Source organism: Lethenteron reissneri, chromosome 39 (assembly GCF_015708825.2).
Source record: "Lethenteron reissneri isolate LAM-NWPU_2019-01 chromosome 39, ASM1570882v1, whole genome shotgun sequence".
In the NCBI taxonomy this organism is placed as follows: Eukaryota; Metazoa; Chordata; class Hyperoartia; order Petromyzontiformes; family Petromyzontidae; genus Lethenteron; species Lethenteron reissneri.
The window spans coordinates 5,330,456-5,352,758 of record NC_083817.1 but is presented as its reverse complement, the minus strand read 5'-3'; the positions used below and the strand labels follow the sequence as shown (position 1 = coordinate 5,352,758).

The window sequence follows — 22,303 nt, the reverse complement described above, 5'->3', positions numbered from 1 at the left end:
ATACGTGGCACGGACGGTCTGACAGTGGCTGATCCGGCGACTGCAATGGCTCGCGATTCGATTAATGCTTCTGTGGGCATTGGTGCAGCGGCTTCGTCCGTTAATTAATCGTTAAAGAACCGACTTTTTGTTCGCAGTTCCTGCAAAATGCTTAGCAAAATCCCTATTGTAATAGAAATGCAGAGTTATACAGGGTGACACAATCTACTGTTGCGGTTATATACCGTACACGTACCCCAAGTGCCATCGTCAATTTTAATCGATTCATCGATCATCCGTGAGTAAAAAGTCGTTATGTGGATGACGTTACAAAAAACCGAATAGTGCTCTCATAATTATCAATCGCATGCATTGTGAATGCAACAATCGATTACCCGAATGATTAATCACAAGGCGAGGAACCCATGCTATACCACGATGATTTGTGCATGCATGCCACCACATGCATGCACAATGATATGCACTGCATGCAATATGCAGTGCATACGATTGTGCACGATTGCACTCGTAAATATCATCATCCGATTACTTGATTAATCCTTGCATCTTTAAATGAACGCTCCTCAATAAGGACCCTAAGCAAACTGCCACGCCTACGACGGGGTGGGGGGGGGGGTGTTGTTCAGTTGTGCAATTTCTACAAGGACAAAAAAAACCTAAACATCTAAAAATAATGACTGCTCAAGTGCGAGGCTGCGTTAATGATCGCGACTAATTAGGAGCGACGGTGCTCGTGTGGCGGGCTGCTCCTCCTTCCCCTCCAGTGCAGCGTGCCACGTTGCCCAGCGCCAGTGTGCGCGTGTGAGTCTGCATGTGTGAGTCTGTGAGTGTGAGTCTGCATGTGTGAGTCTGCAAGTGGGAGTCTGTGAGTGTGAGTCTGCAAGTGTGAGTCTGCATGTGTGAGTCTGCATGTGTGAGTCTGCATGTGTGAGTCTGCAAGTGTGAGTCTGCATGTGTGAGTCTGCATGTGTGAGTCTGTCAGTTTGAGTCTGCAAGTGTGAGTCTGTCAGTGTGAGTCTGTCAGTGTGAGTCTGCATGTGTGAGTCTGTCAGTGTGAGTCTGTCAGTGTGAGTCTGTCAGTGTGTCTGTATGTGTGAGTCTGCATGTGTGAGTCTGTCAGTGTGAGTCTGTCAGTGTGAGTCTGCAAGTGTGAGTCTGCATGTGCGAGTCTGTCAGTGTGAGTCTGTCAGTGTGAGCCTGCAAGTGTGAGTCTGTCAGTGTGAGTCTGCATGTGCGAGTCTGTCAGTGTGAGTCTGTCAGTGTGAGTCTGCAAGTGTGAGTTTGCATGTAAGAGTCTGCAAGTGTGAGTCTACAAGTGTGAGTCTGCATGTGTGAGTCTATCAGTGTGCGTCTGTCAGTTGAGTCTGCATGTCTATAAGCGTGTGTGAGAGATTGTGTGTGTGTGGTGGTGCGTGTGAGTGTGTGTGTGGTGGTGTGTGAGTGTGTGTGTGGTGTGTGAGTGTGTGTGTGTGCGCGGTGTGTGTGTGTGGTGTGAGTGTGTAAGTGTGTGTGTGTGCAGGCGCGTGCTACTCTCTGAGCTGGGGACACGATGTACTGACCCCCTCCTCCTCCTCCCCTCAACCCCCTCTCGTAAACAAGGGCAGGGCCACGTGACCAAAGGGCACGACATCGAAATCTACGGAAGCCTCAAATCAGCAAAGCGCCCGCCCCCCCCAACATTCACCGCTGCTGATGATGCTGCTGCTGATGATGCTGATTATTACGCAGCAGCGGCTGTTGCTGCTGCTGATTATTACGCAGCAGCAGCTGATGATTACGCAGCAGCGGCTGTTGCTGCTGCTGATTATTACGCAGCAGCGGCTGTTGCTGCTGCTGCTGCTGCTGATTATTATGCAGCAGCGCCTGCTGCTGCTGCTGATGATTACGCAGCAGCGGTTGTTGCTGCTGATGCCGCTGCTGATGATGATTATGCAGCAGCGGCTGTTGCTGCTGCTGATGATGATTACGCAGCAGCGGCTGTTGCTGATGATGATTATGCAGCAGCGGCTGTTGCTGCTGCTGATGATTAAGCAGCAGCGATTGCTGCTGCTGTTGATGATGCAGCGGCTCATGACAATGCGACTGCTTTTGCTGATGCTGCCACTTGCACCAGAGGATGATGACGCAGTTGGCTACAGCTGATGATGAAGATGACGCAGTTCTGCAGACAACCGATGCGGATTATGAGAATGATGATGATGCTGCTACTGCCGGTGCTGCATTCGCTGCGGCTGATGCAGCCGCAGCGAATCCCGAGGACAACGTTTCCGCTGCTGCAGCTGATAATGCAGTTGCTGATAATATGCAGCTGGATTATGATGATGATAGCTGCTGTTGCTAATAGCAGCGGCTACTACTGCTGCTGCAGCTACAGCTGATGTTTCAAGCGGTCCGTGAAGTCACGTGCACGACGTTTTTTTCCGGAGCAAAGTGTCCCCGTTGTGAATTTGCAGCAGCAACAACAACAACAAAACAACAACAAAAAGCACCGAACATTTGCAGATAATTCACAGACGTTCGCATGCCGTTTTTGTTTACGACGTCAACTTGGCACCCCTGGGAAACCACGTCGGCTGTGCCCCCCACCTCCCCTGTTCATCACGTTCAAACTCCCCACGTCATCTGCGGCACGGGCATTTGTTCTCTCCTGGACGCATCCCTCGATCTCCCCGCGTCCCACCTTGACAAAGCGACGCGGACTCACGCTGCCGCCACGACCGCCCTTTGCTGTGCATCACCGTCACTAGCAGCAGCAGCAGCAGCCATGTCCTATCCACTACTGGGTCGAGGCGTCCCACACCACCGCACCCACAACCCCCCCGCCCCCAGGGTCAAATGCACCGCGGCTGCAAATCTGCAGTGAAGTAAAATGCTTGACGGCGGCACCTTACGGGCAGAGGTCGCAAACGGGTTTTGATTCCTTACCCGTACCCGAAATGAGTGACAAACGGCTACTCACCAGTGACTCACGGCCTACCAGTACCCGTACCCGGCCGCACCAGGGTCGCAAATGGGTACCCGGCCGGGTACGGGTAGCCGTTCCCTACCCGTACCCGTACCCTACCCGAAATGAGTGACAAACGGCTACACACCAGTGACTCACGGCCTACCAGTACCCGTACCCGGCCGCACCAGGGTCGTACCCGGCTGGGTACTGGTACGGGTAGCCGGGTATTGGGTACCCGGTTGCGACCTCTGCTTACGGGGGCACCGCGCGGTGTGGTCACAAACGCCGCTTCTTCCACCGCCCCAACCAACAGGTGCGGCGCCGCTGCAGAGGAGGGGTGCCGAGCAGCGTTTGGCGGTGGCTTTCTGCGGAACTGCCGAGGATTTCTTTTCTGGCAATGGGGCAGCAGCATTATTATGCAAGAGCACACGGCTTCATTGGCTCGGCACCAAGAATGAGGATAACCAGCGGTGGTGGTGGCGGTGGGAGTGTGAAGTGTGACCACTGGTTGGTTGGTGGGGGTGACAGGCTGGGTTAAGACAGGTGAGGCATGGGGAGTCGGGGGGGAGGGGTGACCATGGCTGGCTACTTTGCTGTGGGTACGGTGTGCATCGATTCATCACCGCGATGCAGACAGCCCAGGGGGTTATGGGGGCGGTGGTAGAGGGGGCACAGGTGGTGGTGCATCGGCCAGTCGTCTTAGTCAGTCGGCCCATGGCACCTGAGTCTGCCCCTTGACCTCCTGCCAGCGGGCGTTCGACACTTCACGTGGCCTTAACGTGCACATGGCCTGGCACAAGCGACGGGAGTGAAGTCACTGCCACTTCGTGGCGAATGGCGCTTGTTGATGGTATTGGGGGGGGGAGGTGTTCACAAATGAACCTTATGGCGGGACCCCGGGGTCCCGAATAAACGGAAGTCAGAATTGCAATCTATTTATTTATTTTTGGCGACTCCGTCCCACCGCGCACACAAACACCGCGACCCGCCTGGCGCGGATCGTTCTCTTGTCGTGTCGTCCAAGCGCAGCAGCGAGGACGAATGCACAGAAGAAACAAAACTTTGAAACTTTGATTAGCGCATCGTGTAGAGCTCGTCGAGAGGAATAGATTGCCGTGTTGTTCGTCTTCAACAGGCGTAAAATGACGTCGCAACGCAGTTGATGCCAGAGCCGGGGGCTTACGGGACCGCGGGGGTCCCGCCATAAGGTTCAGATCTCTCCGTGATCCGCCAACCCTAGCCTCCCCGGTGGCGTATCGCTGCAAGCGCACGATAGTGCTAAAGTTACAGCAGAGTGTCTGTCACGTGACACCCACGTGTGAAAAGTACGGCAATGCTGCGACTGTTGCTGCCGATTCTATTGCTGCTAACGCTCGCGATGATAATATAATCATTCCCTGTGTTGCTGTTGTTGCTGCCGCTGTTCGTGATGATGATGCTATTGCCTTTTCTGCAGATCCTAATGATGCTGATGCTGCTAGTTATGAATCTAATGCTTTTGGTGATGCTGCACATCATGATTCAATAGCTGCTGCTTATGATGATGCTGCATATCCTAATGATTCAATAGCTGCCGCTGATGATTATGCTGCTACTGGTAAACCTCTTTATTTTACCGATGCTGCACATCCTGATTCAATAGATGATGATGATGCTGCTCATCACAATGATTAAAAAGCTGCTGCTGGTATTGCTTTTGCTGCAAATCATAATGATTCAACAGCTGCCGCTGATGATGATGCTGCTACTGATAAATCTCTTTATTTTACGGATGCTGCACATCATGATTCAATAGATGATGATGATGCTGCTCATCACAATGATTCAATAGCTGCTGCTGCTGATGGTATTGCTTTTGCTGCAGATCATAATGATTCAATAGCTGCTGCTGCTGATGATACTGCTGCTGATGATTACTGCTATCGCAGCTACAGCTGTGAATGATGACAATGCTGATGATTGTATAGCTATCGCGGCTGCTGCTGCTGCTGCTGCTGCAGATTCTTGCTGCTGTTTTCACTGCTGCTGTTGCTGCTGCTGCTGCTATCACATGTAGACGCATCTTAAATGCGTCCCTGCACTATCGGCATAAACAGTTAAATTGCATTTTAATCAGTGAGTCATTTCATAGCGATTCCCCACTGCTACCCCCCCCACCACCCTCTGCCTGAGCATCTGGGCTTGGCGCGGTCACAGTTTTGTGGCACTTGAATTTGTGAGATGACTATGACTAGTGTCCTGGAAATAACCACAGAACAATGCTGCTGCTGGGCTGTTTATCCCCCTCCCCCCATATCCCCTATCGCTGACATCACCACCGCCTCCGAGGGCGGCGAGATGTGAACTACCTCGCCTGGTATACAGGAGGTCGTGGGCTCGATCCCGACCCTGACGCCTGCTGCTGTATATCTGGAGTTTGCATGTTCTCTCTCTCGCTCCCCGTGGTCGCGTGGATTTTCTCCGGGTCCTCCGTTTTTTCCCATCCACACTTAAATATCGACGATGCATTCAGAGCATTTCTCCGCTGCTATAAATTTCCACACGATGACGAGAAGCCGCCACTTCATTGAGCTAATATGGCCAGGTCGCTCCTGAAAAAAGAGTTCGAGAGCTCAGTGGGCCCTACCTGGTTGTCCTCCGCACCTCCGATTAGCACGGTTGGCTACGTGCGGTGTGAAACAAGTGATACATTTGTAATGACCGAGGCAACAGACCACTCACCTGAGGCAGGCGTAGGGGCAGACGGACAGTCCGCAAGTAGGCCAAGTCCTCCTATTGCTGCAGAGAGGCCTCCAGAGTGATCGGTCGGGAGGTGAAGGTTCAAATAGGATCGGAGAGGAGATTCAAACGGGGGAGCGACGTTTGACGAGAAGGAGGGGGGCGACGGTTGACAACCATTGGTGGAGGAGGACGAGGATTGCCCGAGAGGAGTTGGGGCGAGCGAAGCTTCGGGAGAGGAGGCTCCAAGCGGTGTACAAGGGGGCAGCACAAGGGGAGGAGGGGGGGGCGTTGGGGGAGAGGACCGAGCTTCACGCAGCGAGAAAGAAGCCCGGGCCGAGTGCTGATGCCGGGTCCAATGAAAGGCTCCGAGTAGCAACGTGAGTCGGCGTCGTGACACAAACAAAATGTTGTTTCGTTTACCATCGCATCCGCCATCACCGCCATCACCACGGTGGCCGTGTTGACTCGGCGCTAGAGAGTGCGGCGCCCAATTCGGAAGGTTGAGGAGTTGAACTCCCGGTTAGGGGCGTGGGACTCGGCTCATTGTCTCCATGGTGGTTGGTAAAATAGGTAACCGCTTTGTGGAGAAGTCAACAGCAGCAGCGATTGTCCTGCGGATAAATGGATAAGACATTCTCCCCCCCCCCCCCTCTCCACAGCAACGTGGAATTTCCACCATTGGCTCAGAGTAGCCACAAGGAAAAAAGGTTCACTCTAGAATTATATCCACCCTCCCCCACACACACAGGACCCCCCCCCCCACCCCGCTATCAAACACCATCGCAATGGCCACAGTCACTGCAGGAGCCAGGGAGGGGGGTGGGGTGGCACGTTGGCCACAGCCAATACCGGCGACATCGCCCGAAATTCCACCACAATCATCCTGAATCGGCATAATTAACACCATCGCCATCATCATCATCATCATCCTCATTAACATCATTACCACCAATGCAATTGTAACCACCATCACTACTGCCACCACCATCACCACCATCAACACCACCACCACTACCGCATTCACCACTACCATTTCCATCATCGTCACGATCACTGCCACGACTACCAGAGCTACCATCACCGCCAATGCGACCATTGACCACCGTTACCATCATTATCACCACCGCCAACCGCTACTGATAACCATATTCCTTGCCAGATTTCAGAAGCCAAGCAGGTATTTGACCTGGTCACTATTTGCTTGTGAGACTGCCTGTGGATGCTGGCGTTATACAGCATGCGTTGTGCGAGGTGGCCAACGCGATTCCCGATACGGCTGGCAAACGGATTCTCTAGTGAACCTGCGCAGAGTGTTACCCCATCAAAATACCCCGCACGTTTTCGTCGGGGCTCTCCCGTGTCCTCGAACAACGAAGCCAAACATCTCATTAACAATAGCAATGCGGCAGGACCCTCTTGAAAAGGGGGGGTTGTGGTCTTGAGATTCCCTTTGTGGCTCTCCCTTGGCAAGCTATGGTCACTGTTATTCAGCCAAACCCTTCGGTGTGCAAACGGGGACACGTAGCCAGGAATTTGTCTGGCGGAGAGGAATTTAAGAGATGTTTCTTTTAAAACGCACGCGTACGCAACGTACACCAACAACCTCGTTAAACCGATAAAAAACTAAACTAAACTCGCACAACGCAGACCGTGCGGCTGCGATGTTGGCAAAGCTGCTCTCCCCCGGTGAAATGTTTAACGCGGCAAGGCGCGGCGTGTTTCTTCGGACCGAATTGTCCGTGCGGGTAACTTGGGACACGTGGTGCGCAACATTCTGCCCCCGGCTCTCGTCCATGGACATCCGTGTGTGCGTGCGTGCGCGCGTGCGTTCGTTCTTATCGTTAAGTCATACATATATCTATCCATTAATTGAATAATTGATCGCTTACATTGATTCGTCAACCATCCTCAATAACACCCATTCATTAATTCATTCACACATTCACCAAATCCATCCCTTCAATCGTCAAATCCATCCATACATGCATTCATATATTCATTCTTCCATCCATCCACAGATCCGTTCATCCAAGGGCTGGGGTAGAGCCAGTGTCTGCTAGGCTGGCGTGTGCAGGGGCCGCCTTTCATTTTCAAGTGTGGAATTTCATTTTTTGTAAATGTTTCACTTTTGTTGACATTGGAATAAAAACGGCTTACGTGAGCCTTTCCCTTAACCTAACGATGAATACAACGTGATTTACAAGACATCATTCATTCATCTACGGCTGGATTAAGTCCTATTAAGGCCTCAGCATGCTGTGTCAACACGAGGGATGGTCAGTGCGCTTGTGAAAGGTCGCCCCTCTCACCCCTACCCCGCCACCTTTGGGTGAGCACCAGTTCGGATATCGCTCGCCACCGATGTTATCTGTTTCCGCGAATTGAACTCAGCTCCCCGGGGTTTATTAGGGTTGCGGTGTGCTAACCGCTGCTCCACCGATTCCTACCATTTCCTTACGCGGCTTTAGATATGTGCATAAAGCACACACACACACACACGCGCGCGCAAAACTCCACTGACTGTGTGCTCTGTGCAACAGGTCAGTGGAATTTTTGCGCAGCAGAGGGCTTCGCGTTCTGAGAAAGAGCCTTTGCACAGCACATTTCCCATAAACGACATGAAGAGCAGGCACGTGGGGAAAGTGAGAGCGAAAACAAATAAGGATGGGAAGACGGAGGGGGGGGGGGGGCGGTGGGGGGAGGTGCAGGGGTAGGGGTTGGAGAGGAAATGGAATTGCCAAGACCTTAGCGGGCACAGTTGCGACGCGACTCAAACACTCACCGTTTTGGCTTCGCACAGGAAGGGGGCGGGCTCGGTGGAGGGGGTGGGGTCAGAGAACGCTGAGTCGGCACCGCTGAGCTTGCTGGGTTCGAGTCCGGGCTTCTGGGGAAAACAACAAAATTCAGGGAATTAATAATAGATGTTGATGAACACGGCATAGGGGGTGGGGGATGCCCGGCTTACTTGGAAAACAAATTTCTTCTAATGGATTCTCAAGATTCGTGGTAGGCGACACTCGACAACAGCACTGTCGGAACAACGTTTGGTTGGAAGAGCGATTGGGAACAAGAGCAAGATTCTCAGGTGTTCCAGTGTTCTTACTTCTTGGCACATGTGACAATGCATCGTAAAGCAACGAAAAATGTCGAACCCCTTTATCGAGCCACTGCTGGATGAAGCCCTCCCCCCCCACACAGCGCGTCGGTGGATGTTTGACCGTACTTCACCAGGACGGGTTCTGATACCGACATCACGTGCCGCTCACGTCGGCCGTGGCCGTAAATCGAGCAACGGGTCACCGGGTACACAGTGCGGTGCGCGCTCACCACTCATATCCTCATTCTTGCATAGGATTTGCATACTGGGGTTTATAGGGTTGGAGCCAAAAAAAAAACACCCCACCCACAAAAATTGTAACGTAAATATTTATTTGCATGCGAAGGACAGGATATTGCCGACGTGCCCGAGGGAGCTGACAATTTGCACGGGACCTGCGCGCTGCGTCGGGATGTACATATTTGTCGCGGGCGCTGTCACGACGCCGCAAAGTGACGCTGGCGCCGCGTTACGTCACGCGCGAGCGCGCAAAAGGGCGTTTGTAGGTCACGTCGCGGGTAGGACGACGGCGGTTTTCAGGCGGGCGGGCTGCAAGGGGCATGTGCATGCAGGCTGCTGCGTCGCAGCACGAGATAAATTGTCGTTGTCGTCATCAGCAGCAGCAGCATTACAATCGTAAATAACCAAACCAAGAACAATCGTAGTGTAAGAAGGATTAATATTGTAATCGTCATCAGCACCATCCACCACCAGTCACAAACGCCTCCCGTGCACTGCTAACATTGCCACCCACCATCATTGCCATCATCACCAAATGCTTCCACCAACATCGTCCTCCTCATCATTATCAAGAATTATGAATCGTGTAGATGATGACGACGATCATCATCATCACCACCACTGCCACAACCCACCACGGTCATCATTATTATCATCGCACCATGATTGCCCCCACCAAACCAGGGGCCACAACCATCATCATCAAGACCATCGAAAGCAGCAGCAGCAGCAGATGTCACCAACATCGCCGCCGCCGCCGCCGGCGTCGCTGCGGTGGCCACCGTCGCCGCCACCGTAATTGTTTAATAGCGCATTTCATAACAGGCCTCGCCACTCCGCTGCCAAGTGGGTCACGGGGTGTCGGGTCACACGCGGCTGACTCGGCACCCGCCGATGCTGTAATGCGAAATTGAGTGCGCGACGGTGGCGGCGGCGGCGCATCATGGCCTACTTTCGCTCGCAGCGTTCACACGGTGCTTCCGAACGCCGGTCGGGCGCTCACGCGATCGCCGGCTGGTACCTGAACCACCCCCCGCCCCCCCCCCCCTGCGGCGGCGCCATCGACGCCCCCCGGCGGCTCTCGCGAACCGCGCCGCAAGCGACCGAATTGGAGGATGCGCGCCACGGGAGGCGACTTGCGAGCCAAAGAAAATCGCTTCACGAAGCCCCGTCGGATTCCTCCAGCGTCAATGAAAATTGCGATCGTCCGATTTCGTCGACGGCAAAAACGAGGGGCCGCGCTCGTGCGACCGTCGCTTCGGACCTCCCGTCGAGGCTCCGTGCGGTCCGCGTGACATCACCGCCAGGCTGCCGCTCGCGGCGGTCGTCAACGGGCCGCCACCAACAACAACTGGCGGATCAAAAAATCTCTGGCCGTGTCGGTTTTAGGCGGCAACACCATGGGTCGACCGGATAACGCCGGTCGCGTCCTGGCGATCGGTACAGGCTATGCCCGGGGGGGGGGGGGGGGGGGGGGGCGGATGCCGCTGGGCTCATTAAAGAAGCTCACAAAACTAAAAACGTTAATCAAGCAGTTAAAAAGCGGCCATCAAACGTTGGAGAAAACTACTTTTGGAAACCAAAGTAGGCTCACGACTGCAGTACCAATGTACAGAAGGCTTGCGACTCAAATCGCCTGGATCTTAGAAAGCAAGACGCGCCCCTAACTTCCGCCGCACGGTGTCAAATAGAGTTGCGCGAATCTGGTCTCGCACGCTCGCACACACACACACACGCGCACGCTCGCACACACACGCATGCTCGCACACACACGGACACACAAGCTACTGGGTTATTAGGTGAACGCCAAAAATGTTGCTTGAAAAAGGTGCGCCTGATAGTCTGTAGGACATGGCGATGATGGTGATGATAATATTCATGACGATGATGATGATCATCAGCCCGACAACTCAACGAATCTCAGGGTAGTGAATTGCTCCACGTGAAACGACAGCTCCCAGCCGCTCCCCACGTCCCCCGATCGTATGTCGTCGGCAACGATTCGCCTGCCGCTCCCCGCCTTTGGCTCCGACTCTGTCGTAAGTCTCGACCACCCTCCCCCTCCTCAAGCTGCGGACCGCCTTTTTTCGAATTCGCTACAGCGTACTTTCGGTTTGCGTTCATTCTCTCATCCACGTGCTCTACACGTTCCGTCCCTCGACGTATTTCCAAGCGTGAACCTCTCCCGCGCATTTCACTGCGCCCTTTGCAGTAGGGAGTGCACGTCACTCCGTTGCTATTGTCGACCAACGGCCGTCACTGTCATCATCACCATCGTCATCATCATCATCGTCATCATCATCATCGTCATCATCCATAATAGAGGTTTTTGGGTTAGATCGCGTAAATATATAAATGTGTCGTAAAAACCCTGCTGGTGGTGGCCATCATCATCGTCGTCGTCGTCATCACCATCATCGTCACCGTCATCATCATCACCGTCATCATCATCATCACCACCGTCACCGTCATCATCATCATCGTCATTGACATCAAGCCGCGCTGTGCCACCCAGGGTGCACTGCCACGTTCCACCGCGGTGCAGGAGGCCCCTCCCCTCCTGCCAGGTCAGGGACGGTGCCACGACAGATCTGACGAACCCACGATGCAGACGCTGTCGAGATCCGCCCCCTTTGTCCGGACGAGACAGAACGAGGGCACGGTGTGCAGGAGCCATCGTGCTCCACTCTTGCAACATTCCCCCGGGCTACGTGTCCTGCCCAAGCCCAATTGCTTTCATCCACGGTCAGAACGATGTCATTTCTCTGCGTAATGCTCTCTAATCCACGTGTTCCTCTCTCCAATTACAAGCGTGTATCCCTCTCCCTCTGCACACTTCTTTGAAAATCTTCACTCGGTGAGGTGAGCAAAATTCCTTACAATGGCTCCATGGCTTTGGGCAAACAAAACTTTTTCTGAACCCATAACTTTGCCGGCGGGGCACAACGTTTAAGGAGCGTAGGCACGCGCCACGGAGTGGCACGCGCCACGGAGTGGCACGCGCCACGGAGTGGCACGCGCCACGGAGTGGCACGCGCCACGGAGTGGCACGCGCGATGGAGTGCCACGTGCAACTGCAGGCTGCATGCGTCTGGGGAGCAAGCGTGTTACCGCAGCGTGCTGTCTGGCACGATGTCTGACGTTTCGCTTTATGTGCCGGCCGGGAGCTGTGATTGTAGTACAGCGTTGCCAACAGCTGCTGCTGGTTGATGCAGGCCGGTCGGCCGGCATTGTTAGGCTCCGGGGGAGACGGAGCACAAGCCTGAAAACCTGCGCGGTCGAAAATATTCCTGCGTCTCCCCACCCCCTCTCTCTCCGCATGGAAACCCCAAACGGCCCCCACGCCAACACAAACACCGACTCCCGACAAGGTGGCAAATGTGGTCTGCGTCGCAACAGCAACAGCAGACAGACTGCAGCCTCAACCACAAACAGCGGACCGCTTTCACCAAAACCACCACCGCTACGACGCACAAAAACCCCGCTCTCGCTTTAAATATAGCCGAGGTGCTTTTGCCGAGCTGTGAATTCATTATTTTAATTCCTCCCTGATCGCCGGTGTGGGGGTGGGGTACGACGACACTCACAATGGGTATCATTGTGACCCTTGCAATAAAAAAAAACAGCGGCGCTGCCGGACCGCGACGTGCAACAGGGGGGCGACTGTGCGAGCCCACGCGACGCGTGGCGCACATGAGCGAGCGAGTGAGCGAGCGAGTGTGCGCGCACTCGCGAGAGCGTTGTGCCGAGGTTTTTTTTCCCTTCCTCATCACAAAAGCAGCAGCAGCGGCGGCGGCTGTGAGAGTTTCTTGGACGCTCGCGCACTGCGGGACGATTACGTCTCTCGCAGACCATGCCGGTGTGTGCAGGGGTGTAATCCCGTAATCCCCATTAGCCCCACGTGGCCTAGAAAACATTTTTGGCTGCGTGCGTGTGTGTGTGTGTATGCGCATGCATGCTCGCTAACAGCACTTGCCCAAATAGTCTGCGAAGGCAATACGGGGGGGGGGTGGGTATCTTTGTCTTTGCAGGTGCGTGATTGTGAGAGCGAGCGTGCGTGTTTGAATGTGACAGTGTGCATGTGTGGGCAGCGGTGGCGCAGTGTTTAATGCGCTGCGCTACAAAGCCGGCGACCCGAGTTCGATTCCCCACGTGTAAACGTCGCCACTGGAGAGACAAAGGTGGCCGGGTGTGGTGCTGAACACCCACCACCCCCCCCCCCCCGTGTGCCGTGTCGACCTTCATAGGTGCTCGCTAACAGCACTTGCTCCAACAGTCTGTTAAGGCTGTACGGGTGATCTGTCCTTGTTTATAGGTGCACATGTGAGAGTGTACGCGTACATGTCTGTGTGGCCGCCTATGCTTACATCTGTACCCATTCGTGTGTGTCACCATGTTGTCTAGAACATCTGACTCGTGCCAACACCGACCGCACCACCAGACTCTAGCCCAGCCACCGCCTCTCTCCATCCCCCCCACCCTCCATCCCCCACTCTTCATCCCCCCCCTTCGTCCCTTCCTGTGCCGTCAACTCCACCCCAACGGTACCGCCCTTCTTTCATGTCGCCTCAAGAGTCCCAGCGACCGAGGTTCTCTGGTTCACATGACCACATCTCCCACCGCCCGCCCGCCCGCCCTCCCGTCACCACGACCCCCACACCGCCAGGTTCCCATCGCGGCCGCCAAACGACGTCCCCCAGCCTGACGGCTCCTCTTCAGGAGGGTCGCTGCATTCGCCCAACTCCTCCTACGAGTAGTTCAATGGTGTCCACACACGGACAAGCATCACCCCCTGAAGAAAGCCCCCGCCCCCCCCCCCCCGACTGAAATCGCATCCGACCTTGGACACAGCAAACGAAACACCCTTCACATCTCTCTACCTCCTTCGATAAAAAAAAATATGAAGGAAAAAAAGTTATCTTTACACATCCGATCAACCCCCACGGCCTTCTGCAAGTGCATCATTTCAGCGAAATTGGGTCGACGCGAGCACAACTCTAGACCGGGTTCGACATCCAGCGTCTCATCAGCAGTGCGGCTTGCTTGACCTCAACGCTGGTGAACCGCCAGCGGTCCCCCTCCGTCAGACGTGGATCCCAGTTCAACGCAGCGCAGAAATAATCATCAACGGCGACACTGCGGGGAGGGTAAAACAAAACAAGCATGCAGGCGAGACGTCTCGCCGACACACCTGCACGTGTTGTTGTCCCCGTGACCCTACACGGCGAGGTTCGGCGATGACTGTTGTCAGGTTTTCTTAGATCTGGGATTTTTTTTGTGTGTTTTTCCCTCTTCTCAGATCGTTATTTCCACTTTGACGAAAGAAAAAAAACCACTCGTTACGGGAAACGGTGGAATTTATTCCCCCGTTGCCAACGTCTTTTTGTTAATTTCCACGAGACAGATTGATTTGTAGTTGTTTTTCCTCTCCAGAGAACACTTTTCCGAAAGGCCGTTTGAACGTTTCTTACAATTTATTTCCCTCCCGCATTATGAAATACATTTTACGAGCCCTGTTCCGTCGACCGAATATATATATTTTTTATTATTCTCGTGGACACGCGGCACAACGTGATGTAACGGGCCCACGCGTTTCATCAATACAACATTTTAATAAAAAAAATAGAAGTTCAAAAAAATACTCCCGTGTCTGCTGCTGCAGCGGACCGGTCGCAGGCTGACGCACCTGAACCTGGATGACCGGGAGCGGTTCAGGTCAGCTACCGCTCGCCACCGATGTTAGCCGAGAACCCAACTCACATCGCCGGGTTTCGGACCGCAGCGTGCCAACCCGCTGTGCCACCACTCCCCAGGGCACGTGCACAAAAGAGCACACAGGCTGTCGGGGCAAGGGCTGTTAGAGAGCACCACTGGAGGCCCGTGGGGTGTTGTGACCGAAACCACCTTTGTCTCCCCAGTGATGACGTTTACACATGGCACCAGGTACTCATTGGAGGCTGCATCTACGTAGGGGAGGCCCAGGACCGGTACAAATATTCGACATCGATGTTGGCCGTGAGCAGGAATCGAACTCGGGTCGCGTGGGCCCGCAGTGCATTAACCAATGCACTGCCGCTCTCCTTTGTTGCGCATTGTTGCGCACATGCGTACACGCACGCATGCGCACACACGCGCACACACACCGAGACACGCGCTCACAGCAGTGCACCCAACGCTCCAGCCCGTGTCATCTCTTTAAAGGAACTTCTGCAGATTTCCACTGGCCTGGATTTTGTAACTACCCTCCTTACCGTAACCCACTCTAAAAAAAAACCCAGAGCGTGGCTGTTACACAGAGCAGTTTTGTCCTCTCTTGCAGTGCCACGTGTGGTTTTTTTTTTAAAGGCTTAGGCATAATTATAATCGAAGAGCACAATCTGTTTCGCGTCTCCTGCGAGAAAAACTAGGCCCCGCGTTTAAGACGGCACATCTTGTACTGATCGAGCAATCATTCCGTCAATTCTTAGGCCGTTTGTCCAAGTCTCGGTTCCAATCCCTGTGCCGCACTTCTTTTATGCTCCGGTCCATCCCTCATCGGCGTTGGCCACAGCCGTTTCTTGCAGCCGGCGTCTTGAGACATGGTTCCATTTAGACGCCGAATGAATCCAAATTCAATTATTGCGCCTAATAACCTTATTAGAAGAGTTATCATTCAGGCAGCATACAAAATAAGTTAACAAATTACTATGAACGAATGCACATTTTTATTTGGGGGGGGGGACCCTTACATAAGTTACGGGGTTTAATTAGGTTACTGAATTGTCAGAAACATTATAATGGTGCTTCCCCAGACATTTGCACACTCCTTCGTCCTACGCTTGCGATGTTCATTTTGTTTTCCCCTTTTGCTTGGCTCAGTGCGAACAAGTGCTGCCAAGCGACAACCGGCGAACCCGTAACCACATTCCAGAATCGGTTACCGGTTCTGCGAAAGCCGCGAACCACATTCCAGCGGGGAGCGTTCGTTCGTTAGCGTGAACACAGCATATTGGCGGCATGCCCAATATTACCGCAGCGCCGCAACCGGCGGACTAAAAAACTATTTTAACCCGAGCACATGTTTGTGAGCGGCTTTGTAACAACAACAACAAAAAATTCTAGATTTGAAGCTTTCGTGACTGCAAGGATTCCTACTCTAAGTTTTTTCGGTAAAGTCACGTAGGTAAAAAATAAAATTAAAATTAATAAAAAATAATAATAAAAAATTATAATAATAAAAAATCACGACGTTTCGGAGGCAACACAGCAAATCTGGCTGTGACGGTCCCACCTGATGATGACGGAGACTTGTGTTGCCTCCGAAACGTCGTGATTTTTTAAAATTTATTTTAATTTCATTTTTACCTACGTGGCTTTACCGAAAAAACAACACAAAACCCATGAATCTCCTCTGGCTCTGGGAGAGAAGGATGGGGGGGGGGGGTGGAGCAGGGGCTGATGGCGTGTAAATGAAGAGGCATGGCATTGGCCCCAGAGAGGGCTCTGTCTGGACATCATTAGCGCCACATTATTACCCGAGGTCAGTTTAAGACGCTTGCTTCGCTGTGAAGGATTAGCGCGTTGCAGACTCTTCGCCGCGGAATTAGATTACTCACTTCGGGGCGGGGGGGGGCGGGAAACGTCGCTGGAAAGAATTATGTTTTTATTTATCTTAAAAGCTGGATTGGAGGGTCGTGGAGTTTCCAGCCGACTCAGCAGCTGCCCAACACATACGGCGCTATTCTTTCGGAGCACACTGCTCCAAATTGGCCACACCCTTCTCGTTACAACTCATGTAGCTGAAACAGTTCCAGAGTTCGCCTTGTTTATTTTAAGCAAGGCACGGTTTTTATTCATCCCCACTGACGTTCGGCCGAGAACAAACCCTCCCATTGTAATGCTACGCGCAAAGAAAGCAGTCTTCAAAAAAAAGAATTAAGATGCAAAACGTGGTGGAGCATTTCAGCATGCTTTGCATGTCAAGATGACATCGGTGGAGTGGCAATGACGCTCTGTACGAAGCTGGTGGTGCGACGCTTGGGCGTTACCGAGTTTGATTCCCAGCCGGGGCCAACACACCGGCGGTCATGAAATCACGAGAGCCGGCGCTGGGTCGCCCTCGTTCATTCGCACCGACCCGCACTGCCCATGCCGGTGAAGTATGGTGAAGCAACCCGAGTGACCGACGCAACGTGGGGGAGGAGGGCCTTCATCCAGTAGTGGATCGACACAGGGCTGCAAATTTAGCTTTCATTGTCAATTACACTGGTCAACAACAAAAAAATTCTGGCCTGGACTTTTGCAGCTGTTTTAGACTAATTTCAGGGTGCTGATTCCAAATCATTGATTTTACCCGAAATTAACTCTGTCACTTATGATTGCAAGTTGTTGCGAGTCAGTGACTGCTTTAGTGTTAAAATATGGTGCTGTATTTTTAGGATAGTGTGTTTATAATATCATTTTATGTAGATATTCACATTTATTTAATATTTTTCTTCTGCAGTTTTTATTGAAAATGCAATATTTGATATCTCAAAAACCTGATATGATAGACAGATTTGGAATCAGCACCCCAAAATAACCTTAAAACCGTTGGAATACCTTATGGCAGAAAACGTGTGTTGACCAGTGTTTATTAACAAAAAACGTCAAAGTTGGTTCTTAGCCAAATTAGCGAGCACACACCGTTCATACCCTGGTTAAGGGCGCTCTATAGCTGGCAACAAACATTCCACGTTCATGTGGTGGGGGCAAAGTCGTTCCATGGAAATTAATTATTCGCCGTTCAAATGTCACGTTAATTTATTGATTGTAACTTACAAGAGACACCCAGGTGATGATCACGGTTTCCGTGGGAAATAAAACACGCGGCTTCGAGCGCGGCATGTCTGAGCAGGTAGCAGCGTGGGCTCCGAGGAACACGCCACGTATGTGCATGCGTGTGTGTATGAATATATATTTTTTTCTTTTATTCGTGGCTTGGTAACCATTATTCACAGGCGGATTTATGCGGAACATTGCGGGCGCTTTGCAGACTTTGCGCGCGAGTCAGCGGTTTTTTTTTTACCGCGGAGGACAGCCTGGGAAAGTGGCACTCACGGGGAGCAGGCGGCGTTTGTGAGCACGGGGAGGGGGAGGAGAGGCATGGGGGGGGGGAGACAAGGGAGAGGGAGGAGAGAGGGAGTGGGGAGAGGGAGAGAGAGAAAACGGAGAGATAGGGGAGAGGATGGGAGAGGTAGAGGGACAGAAATGGAGGAGATAAAGAATGGGGAGAGGAGAGGTGTGGGCTGGAGTTCCGCCATGCGCGGCTGACCCACGCCGTGCCGGCCTTCAAGGAGAAGTGGGCGATGGAGGAGGCTGTGTGCTCGGTGGCAGATGACGGGGAGCTCTGCATGCAGTTATGAGCTACCCGTCGGAGGCCGTTGGACTGCGAGAAGGGCTGCGTACAGAACGAGAGAGAGCGAGAGAGTGAGCGAGAGAGTGAGCGAGAGGTGGGGGTTTACATAAAGCAAAGTTATTTTTAAAAAAATACGAAATGATGAACGAAGCAAAGTGCCGACTACACCGAGCATCTTCTTGTTTCCACTGATCGTAAAAAAAAGAGAGGGAATGGAGAGGGAAGGGAGAAGGAGAGAGAGACACGAGAGAGATGAGGAGAGTGCGAGAGAGATGGACAGGAGGTACAGACGGAAGAGTAGGCCAGTGGAGACACAGAGAAAGAGGGTAGCGAGACAAAGAAGGGGACGAGAGATGAGAGGGGGGGGGGAGGCGAGGGGAGGGTGTGGGAACAGAGGCATGATAGCCCAACCCACAACTCTCTCCACGCCTCCTCTCCCCGGAATAGAACGCATGACACAATCCTCTAAAAACAACGCGGCATTGTTTCACTCAAACAATGTTGAGAATTTCAGGAGGACGACGACGACGATGATGATGATGGAGAGAGCAACGCCGACGATGGCGACACGGCAGTGAGAACGAAGAAACGCGATTTCTGGAGTCGGATATTTCAGACATCTGCTCACGCACGCGAGGAGAGATAAACTAAGGGTTGTCTCACAGTGCAGAGACGAATCAACGTGCCCATCGGCATGCCACGGGAGGCTTCGTCGTCAGCTATTAGCAGCTCCTTTGACGCGGGCGCTCCGCTAACGAAACTAATATTCTACACAAGCACTTGGTGCTGTGAAGAAGGCCCATTGCCTGAAACGTCGCCTATGACCTCGTTCTGGTTCAAGGCCACAGTGTCATCGACGAGAAGGGTTGGGCGTTATATCCGCAACGTCTCTATGAGCCACGGTCGATCCACTGCTGGATGAAGGCCTCCCCGGTCATGCAAATTGTTTGCTGGTACGCGGAAGGCCGCCGGCAAACTACACGAGGGATGGTGTGGCCTGCACCGTGCCCAGCCGCCTTTGTCTCGCCAATGGCGATGTTTACACACCGTTGCAGGTTCTTATTTGAGGCTGAACCGACCTAGGGGAGGCCCAGGACCCGTTCAGATATTCGTCACCGGTGTCGGCCGTGAGCGGGAATCGAACTTGGGTCGCCGAGTTCGCAGCTTCGCGAACCGTCGCACTCTCGCTCCCCCTCCACCACCACCAACGCCATTCGCCACTAGGTGACGGTGCCGTCCCCACGGCGCCTGTGCCAGGCCAGGTGCACCTTGAGGCCACGTGCACCCTGAGGCCACGTGAAGCGTCCAATTCTTCGCCACCGCTCCCCTCCCACACCTGCTCCCGCCCAGCCCCCGCCCGCACCCCCATGCATCATAGCCCCCCCCCCCCACGGCGTCCTCCGCTAGACAGCGACAGAGACTTGCGGTGGCTTCTCTGCCGCGCGCGTCCTTGGGGGCGAAGCGTAGGAACCAAGCGCTCGCAGCTACCTGCGGCTTGCCCCTGCCGCCTTTGTATCCCCTCCCTCCCTCGCCCCCCCCCCCGGCACCCCCCCCCCCGCCCCCCGCCCCCAATGCAAAGGGGATTGTGACCGCAAGGCGCCGGCTCGGCTTTGCCTGCTCGCGTTTACGTTGACTCGGCTCGACAGCGAGTCACGGGTTAAGTGCGTGCACACACACACACACGTGTCCCCCGACCACCCCCCCCCCCCGTTGGGAGCTCGCCACAAAGGTAAAGATACACCGTATAGCCTTCATAGCAGCCTGCCGGGGCAAGTGCTGTTGATGAGCGCCGATGATGAAGGCCGGCATGGCAGGCGAGGCCGCCTTGGCGTCCGCGGCGCTGGCGTTTCTGCAGAAGCGCGCCAGGTACTCATTTAAGGCTGAGCGGACCGCGTGGAGGCCCAGGACCGGTTCAGATAATCGTCACTGAAGTTGGTCGTGAGCGGGAATCGAACTGGAGTCACTGGGTTCGTAGCACAGCAAGATAGCCACGAGATTTCCGCTCCCCATACTTGCACAAACACAGCCATACACAGACACACACACAAAAGACAAAGATCCCCCGTGTAGCCTTAACAGACTGTAGGGGCAAGTGCTGTTAGCGAGCACCTACTGAAGGCCGGAACGGTACACTATGGGGTGGGTGGCCAGCGCCACGCCCGACCGCCTTTGTCTCCCTAGTGGCGATTTTTACTACACACTGCACCAGGTACTCATTTGAGGCTGAGTCGACCTAGGGGAGGCCCAGGACCGGTTCAGATAATCGTCGGGTTCATCGTGTAGCGCGCTAACCGCTACACTACTGCTCCCCACACAGACACACACACACACACAAAGATAAAGATCCCCCGTATAGCCTTAACAGACTGTAGGGGCAAGTGCTGTTAGCGAGCACCTATGAAGGCCGGCACGGCACACGAGGGGGTGGGTGGCCAACACGACGCCCGGCCGCCTTTGTCTCCCTAGCGGCGATGTTTACACATCGCACTAGGTACTCATTTTAGGCTGAGTCGACCTAGGGGAGGCCCGGGACCGGTCCAGATAATCGTCACTGGTGTTGGCCGTGAGCGGGAATCGAACTCGGGTCGCCGGGTTCATAGCGCAGCGCGCTAACCGCTACACTATCGCTCCCCACACACACACCCACACATGACAACTCACACACCGGACAGGCGCATAAAGCCACACACACACAAAGTGACACGTACACGCGCGCATCCACAGCCACAAAACCACACACAGAGTGACACTCGCCTCGCTCGCTCTCACACGTGTGCTCACACGTGTGAGAGCACACGTGCATCCCTCGCTCTCGCTGAGTGACAGGCCGATGTGTTGAGGCCATCCGTGGCTGCAAAGGAACGACAGTAAAGACGAGGTGGGGGTGTGTGTGTGGGGGGGGGGGGGGACCACCTGTGAGAATGCCCCCCTCCACCCCAGCACCGCAGGCAAGAGAATCTCGTAATGAGCATCCCAAGTCGGTCAATGAACAACCCCTGACCTATGGAATGGGATGATCCATGTCACGCACCTCGCATCTGCGGGTGTTGGAGAAAACGCCATTCAATCATGGAAGGGGGGGAGGGTGGGGGGGAATGTAGTCGGTCAGTAAATCTTTGTACGCCGTGAAAAAATGTGACATTCTGCAATTGTGCGAGTGTTGGGTATCGGACCTCGCTAACCCTTGCAGTAATCCTATCAGGATCCTCAACCTTAGCAGTCACCTCTACGTCAACCCGTAACCCCGGCCCTGACCACCACAGCGGCACTCATAACACATTCTGTAGCCGCAGCCGTAACCCGAGCCCTAACCCCAACACTAGCCGTGACCCCAACACCCACCCGAGCAGTCGATATCAATCCCCAAACATAATTCCTAGCACCATCTCAAGTAATTTTGTAATGCCTAACCTGAGCCATACGAGCCTTAACCTGAGCGATAACCCGAATTAAAATCTTGACACTATCCAAAACAATAATTATACAATGCCAACGGTAGCAGAAACCTTACCGCAAGCGATGAAACTAATTAAAATTCTCGCACTATCCCAAACATTTGTACAACGCCTAACCTTAGCCCTGAAATTAATATTATCCTTAACACTCACCGTTAACATTGCGGTAATCATAATACAATCCCTAACTCTAGCCATGACCCTATCGCTAATCCTGACCCTATCCCTAATCCTAACATTATCCCTAACCCTCCCTTACCACAGAAGTAATAATAACACAATGCCTTACCCCCAGCCGGAACCATAATTCTTACCCAAAACCTTACGTTAGCCCAAAGACTTAACACACTAATCCTAACCAGAGCCATCCATGGGGGTGCGGGGGGTGCATGGCCCAGGGCAAATCCCACCGTGTACGCCCCACTACCGCCTTCAAACTGAACCGGCAGTATTACATCTGACGCCGC

General features: G+C 53.6%; 1 protein-coding gene across 3 annotated transcripts in view; it reads right to left on the bottom strand.

Moving 5' to 3' along the window:
• GNG7 (G protein subunit gamma 7) overlaps positions 1-22,303 on the bottom strand; it is a 279,379-nt gene that overhangs the window by 109,667 nt on the left and 147,409 nt on the right. For all 3 annotated transcript variants that reach the window (XM_061567686.1, XM_061567685.1, XM_061567684.1), the window contains one exon: positions 8,451-8,552. The gene's annotated coding sequence lies outside the window, so the exon portion shown is untranslated. The remainder of the gene's footprint in view (positions 1-8,450; positions 8,553-22,303) is intronic.